Consider the following 6,041-nt stretch of genomic DNA (forward strand, 5'->3'; position numbering starts at 1 on the left):
ACTCAGAGCTGCATCTGTCAGCTTTAAAGCAGAACAGGATGGGATGTTCACCTGAGCTACCCACGAATCCTGGGAGCCTGTGTGATCCTGCAGACCTGCTTTTTTCTCCAGTTCCCTGCTGACCGTGACAGCACTTCCTCACCTCAGATTCTCTATATCTCACCCTGGCAGGCTTGGTTTCCGTTCACCCTGCCTAGACACTTCTATTTCCGGATATCCGAGGTCTCTGGTGCTGGCTCATTCTGCCCCCAACCCAGGACTCCTGCTGGGAACTGGCCTTCCTGCTAAGATGTGGGAGAAGAGCCAGAAATAAAACCAGCCGCTGAAGGCCTGCAGTGATGGGATGCTCATTGTCATGTTCAGCCCCCTCCTCTGCTGGCCAGACCTACTGTCATGTCCCTGTGTAGATTCGCTAGATTTCTCTGGGAAACCGATATCCCAAGAGAGTGATGAGGCTGCCTGGTAAGCTGCTTGGTGGGAGAAGGGTAGAAGTCACAGGGCTTCTCCGTGGAGTTGTCTAATGTCCAGTGGTCTGTATGAGAGAAAAGCTATACAGGTTCCTTTTCCTTGGATCTTTCTCTGGCTTCTTCCTTCCCCTAATTCCTCCATTTCCCCTCTGTCTACTTCCCTGAATGTTTACATGGCTCAGGTCTGAAATCCTTTCTAAGGGGATGCCAACAGATGGAGTTACATCTTGAGAGTGAGCAGCAGGTGAGGAGCAGTTGGAAAAAAATTGCAGCACCAAAGAGCACAGAGGTGGGGCCTGGGGAGGACTGTCTGGAAGGAGGTCTTTGCATACGAGTGCAGAGTGGGGAAGTCACAGAGTGGCAGTAGTCAGCCCCACTCTTCTATCCGTCCAAGCTTAGTGCCTGCCGTGACCAGGGACCATGCGTGTCCCTGTCCCTTGGCAGCTTACATTCTAGCCAACCAATAAGCACACAAGGTAAATTATAGAGTTAGCTACATGAAATGCTCTGGGGGCAGGGGAGATTAGAGCGGCACAAGGGAAACTGAGAATCTTGTCAGGGTAAAGGGAGATGCAGCAATTCATCATCTTGCGGTACTGAAGATTGAACCCAGGGGCTCTCTACCACTGAGCTGCATCCCCAGCCCTTCTCATTTTCTTTTGGGACAGGATCTTACTAAGTTGCTGAGGCTGGCCTTGAACTTGAGATCCTCCTGCCTCAGCCTCCCAAGACACAGATTACAGGTGTACACCACCACAGCCAGCTAAGATGCAATTTAAACAAGGACATTTGAGCAGAGATTTGAAGAAGGTGATCAAGTGAGCATGCGAGTGTCTAGAGGAAGTATTCAGGCAGAAGTGACAGCAAATGCAAAGGTCCTGGGGCAGAAGCATGTCTAGTATGTTGAAGGATCACTAGGCAGTCAGTTTGGCAACAGCAGAGTGATCAAAGCTGGGAATGGTAGAGTAAATCAGAGGTTACAGAGGCACCAGACCTTCCAGAGCTTAGACTATTGTAAGAACTCAGTGAGATGGGTACCATTTTCAGCAGGAGAGATACATGATCTGACTTCTATTTTGACAGCATTACAAGCTGCTACGTTGAACATAGACCACAGGGCATAGGGTGGGGGCTAGGAGACCTGTAAGGAGCTAGTGCCACAATCCAGGTGAGAGGTGATGGTGACTCAAACCAGAGTGGAGTCGGCTGCATGCTGCACAGATGAGGACAGATTGGGAGCCTTTAAAAGGCCTGAGGGCCCCAACATTAGCTCCCCTTCTCTCTTGTCCTTTTATGGGATCTGTCAGCCCTTCCTGTTCTCACATGTCCACAGTACACTGGAGGGGTGCCGTCACAGGTCTTCTGGGTGACAGAGTGGCAGCAGGGAACTCGAGACGGCTCTGTTGAGAAGCAATGGGTGAGTCAGAGACCTCCAGCAGGCCATGGTCATACCAGTGACACCTGCATGGATGTCCCTGCTGTTGAGGGACAGTGAGGAGGGTCCACTTGATGTTCAGGTGTCAGTGTGACTAACAGAGTTGAGGCAGCTGAAGCCTCTGCAGGTACCAGTGTTTCCTTGTCAGGGGTCCCCTCCTACCATGGATTTTGTGGACTGAGAGGTAGTGAGTCGGAACTGGCATGTGCCGGGCCCCTCCTCGCCACCTGCACCACGTGGGCGCCTTTCTTTGCCGTGTGCAGTGTGGAGCGCCAGCTCTTGAAGCTCAGTCTCTCCTCTCATCCAGCCAAGGGAGCCAAGGCTCAGAGAGGTGGAAGCACTTCTCCCAGAGACAGATGTGAACCTAGCCCTGCCCTTGCCACCATATGGCACTCCTCAGTCAGGACAGTTATATAATTACCAGTGGGACCAAAGCCACCAACTGGAGATGGCCAGTGTCAGTCATTTGCAAGGGTGATGGGCACCCTGCTCCCAATCCCAGTCTCTTGGGTGGTGACAGCTTGCTTATGTTTCAGCCCAGACCCTCTGGGTCCATCTGGCCTGGAGGCACACTGAACCAACTGGTTTGGGGCACAGTGGCACCTGGGTATGGTGTTGCCTCCAGATGGGAGGAGGGGGCAGCATGTGAGCCAGAAGCTGCCTCTGTCCTCCCTCCTCATGGATCGCTGGGGCTGCCAAGGGCTGTGCAGGCTGGAATGCACCCAAACAAGGCCTCTCCTCCATCCTACCACGGTGGTTGAGTTTTACAAAAGGCATTTGCTTTAGAGGAAGATGCTGCCAGATGCGGGGCCTCTGAGGGGTTGATCTAATGCCAGCATCCTCTGCGTAGGCCTTTGCCTCAGTGTCCCCTTTGTGAATTAATAAGCCAAGCACCTGTATTCCAGGTGGAGCATCCTAAAGGTGGGGACAGGCTGTGGGAGTGAGGGGAGGCCCCGGGGTTTTGAATGAAGAAGCTATACCATTGTTCCCTTTTGGAAGTTGTCTATTCATGTCCTTTGCCCGTTTTTCTGTTGGGGTCTTTGTGTGTTTTGTGAAAGTATGCCGTTATCGATCATAAATAGCTTCATATTGTAAATATTTCCTCTGGTTTGCCATTTGCCTTTTAGCTTCATGATATTTTGAAATGTATGTTTGACTTTTTTCTGTCACATATGGCAAGCTTTTTCTTTGTGATCTGATTTCCCCCATTGCTTTAATGCTTAAAAGTCTATTCCCATCTCAAGATGAAATGTATATTAACCTATATTTTGTTCTAGTTTCCCAGTGTTATTCTTTTTCATTTTATATTTTGCCACAGTAAAAATCGTGTTTCTTCATCCTTGCTTAATCCATCCCCACTGCTACAGCTCCTGCCTCACATCTGTTCTTGATTTTTCCTGTCCACATTTTAAGTCTAATGTGCTGCTTCACACCTCTGTCCTTGTCCACCCAGGGCCCCTTAGGAGCCTCTCTGATCCTCTCACGGTGCTTACAGTTGGACTGCACACAGCCCCCCTGGGGACCACAGTCTGGTGGCATTGGGTGTGTGTCCTGCCATTCCTCAGGGGCTAGAATCATTCACTCATGGTTCTCAGCCCCATCTCCAAGCACAGCTAAGTGCATAAATACCACATTGCCTGGAAGATCCCCCTTCCTCTTTCCCTGCTCTAAAGGCCTCTGAAGTGGCCACTGGTTGCTGTTATTTCCCACTGCACAGCTCATTTCTGTTCACCTCTCTTCTGACATCAGTGTTTCTTTGCTTTGAGAAGGACTTTCCTGCTCCATGTCATCCTTGGTGGGGTGCCAGTCATAGCAGCGTACCCCATTCTTCCACCCACAGAGACAGACACATGATTGCAGTGAGCTCAATCAACATCTTTGCTGGGATGCTTCTTTTAGAAAGTGCAAAAGGACATCATTTTCTTTTAGAGTTACGGCACTAGAAGAATCTCTGTCAGACATAATAGGGCTCATCATCCCCATTACCAAAAATTCCATATCTGAGATGAGGATGAGGCCAACACAGAAGGAAGTTGAGGTGAGAAATGAGAGCAAGAAAGAGCTGACAATATCAGTGGAACACCTGGATCCAGCCCTCCCTGCAGCCCACAATCTCTAGGCTTCCTCCTATATGAGCCAATATAGTGCCTTTTAATTTGTGCCCCTTTGTAACAGATTTTTGCCTCTGCAAACAAAAGAATTCTGATTTACTCCTGCATTGTTCAGTTTTAGCCTTCATTGCCTGCCCATCTGAAAACTCCTAAGATATAAGAGGTCTCAGAAACCAGTCTTGGGTTGGGGCTGTGGCTCAGAGGTAGAGCGCTCGCCTACTATGATGCCTGAGGCACTGGGTTTGATCCCCAGCACCACATAAAAATAAAATAAAGATATTGTGTCCACCTATAACTAAAAAATAAATATTAAACAAAAAACCAGTCTTATCCTACAGTTAGTAGAATGAGATCTCAGGAGGAAAAAGAATTCATCCAAAGTCACATGGTGCGTGGTTCCCTGCCAAAGGAAAAAAGAGCTTGCGCTCACCCTCCAGCAGTCTGGTCCTCCAGCATGGCACTGGAACACTTAGTGGCTATTGATCTGTTGTTTTTGGATGTGCTACCCAGACAGGATTGCCGTGGCCACATGAGTGTGTGTGCAGCCAAGGGAGAGCTCCGGGGCAGGGACAGAGCAGGGTGGGGAGGGCTCTGAGAGCGGCTGCTGCTGCCTCTGACTTGTCAGCCCCTGTTGGGGAAGGATGGTAACAGTCCAGACCCTGGTGGCGTTTGCTGAGTGCACACCACAAGCCAGGCACACTTAACCACAGCAGTAGCTTCAGGTGTGTTCACTCTTCAGGGTGTTGCGGTGTCACATGCAGTGGGTACTAGCAGGTCCCACCTCACCAGCAGGGAAGCAGGCCTGAGACATATGGCACTCTCCAGTGGTCACAAGGCAACTGAGGCATGCATTTGGACTCACCCAGGTCAGCCTGACTCAGGAACCCAAGGTTCTTCCCCAGGGGAGGCAAACTCAGCTGCCAACAGGGGTCAGGCCGCCTGTGTAGATGAACCCAGGAGCCTGTGGGGACAATGAGCCAGCCTGTCTCCGCTCCCCACTCTGCCCAGGGCAGCCCATTTGAGGCAGACTCCTCAGAGCTCCCAGTTTTTCAAAAGAAGTCAGAAATCTGGGTTTTTATGTGAAACTTCTCTATTTTTAAATGTTGGCAACAAATTCAGATTTTTAAAAAAATCACTGCACAAGCCAACCAAGACCACATTTGCAAGCCAGTGGATGGGAGCTTTGGGGCTTTACTCTACTCTTTCTGTGACTGGAGGAAGATGCTCAAATCTGTGGGTATCTGTCCATCCCCTGGCAGGAGAACTGAGCTATCTGGATGTGGATGGGATTCCACTTCATCCTGCCCTGGCATCCATTCCTTCCTGAATGTGCCTTAGAGGCCCACTGACACCAGAAGCAGAGGGCAGGCCAGGGGTTGCAGGGCAGTGCCAGAGAGCAGAGAGAGAGACCAATTTCACAGGTGAGGAGATTGAGACCCGTGAGGCAGTATCTGTGGCTCAGTGCCCCTCAGAGACTCCCAAAAGAGCTGTCAGGACTAGACCTGGGCTTTTCTGAGCCTTAGGTGTGGTCCTCTAACCACACACCAGCCTGCAGATGGCCATTTGGTTAAGTGAAAGGGACATCTGCATGTTGGGACGTGACCAAGCCCAGTCTTGCCCTTGCTAATGGTTGTTTTGGGGAAGCCACTGAATCTCTCCAAGGTTCAGTTCCTCCTCCACACAGTGGGGTTGGTGCCAGCTCTCAGGATGAGTGTAAAGAGCCGTCATACACAGAAAGTGAAATGGCTTGCTTCCTTTTCTTCCCATATATCCAGGACACAGCTCAGAGCTGGGAAGGCAGAGAAAGGCCTCGCTCATGCACTGGGCTCTGAGCTTAGTCCTTCATTCCTCCAGAGAGCTGGCCAGCATAGGGGCTGTGTGACAGCTCAGTGGCCTCTGGGGGCAGTATGGGGCCATAGTGCATGGTTCAGGGTACTGCTCAGAAAGAGGATCTGTTTCCTGCCACCAGTAGGGCAAGACAGGACCTCAAAAGCCATTTGAGGAGACTGTCAGTCCCATAGCTCACAG

This window comes from Urocitellus parryii, chromosome 6 (genome assembly GCF_045843805.1).
Source record: "Urocitellus parryii isolate mUroPar1 chromosome 6, mUroPar1.hap1, whole genome shotgun sequence".
NCBI classification, from domain to species: Eukaryota; Metazoa; Chordata; class Mammalia; order Rodentia; family Sciuridae; genus Urocitellus; species Urocitellus parryii.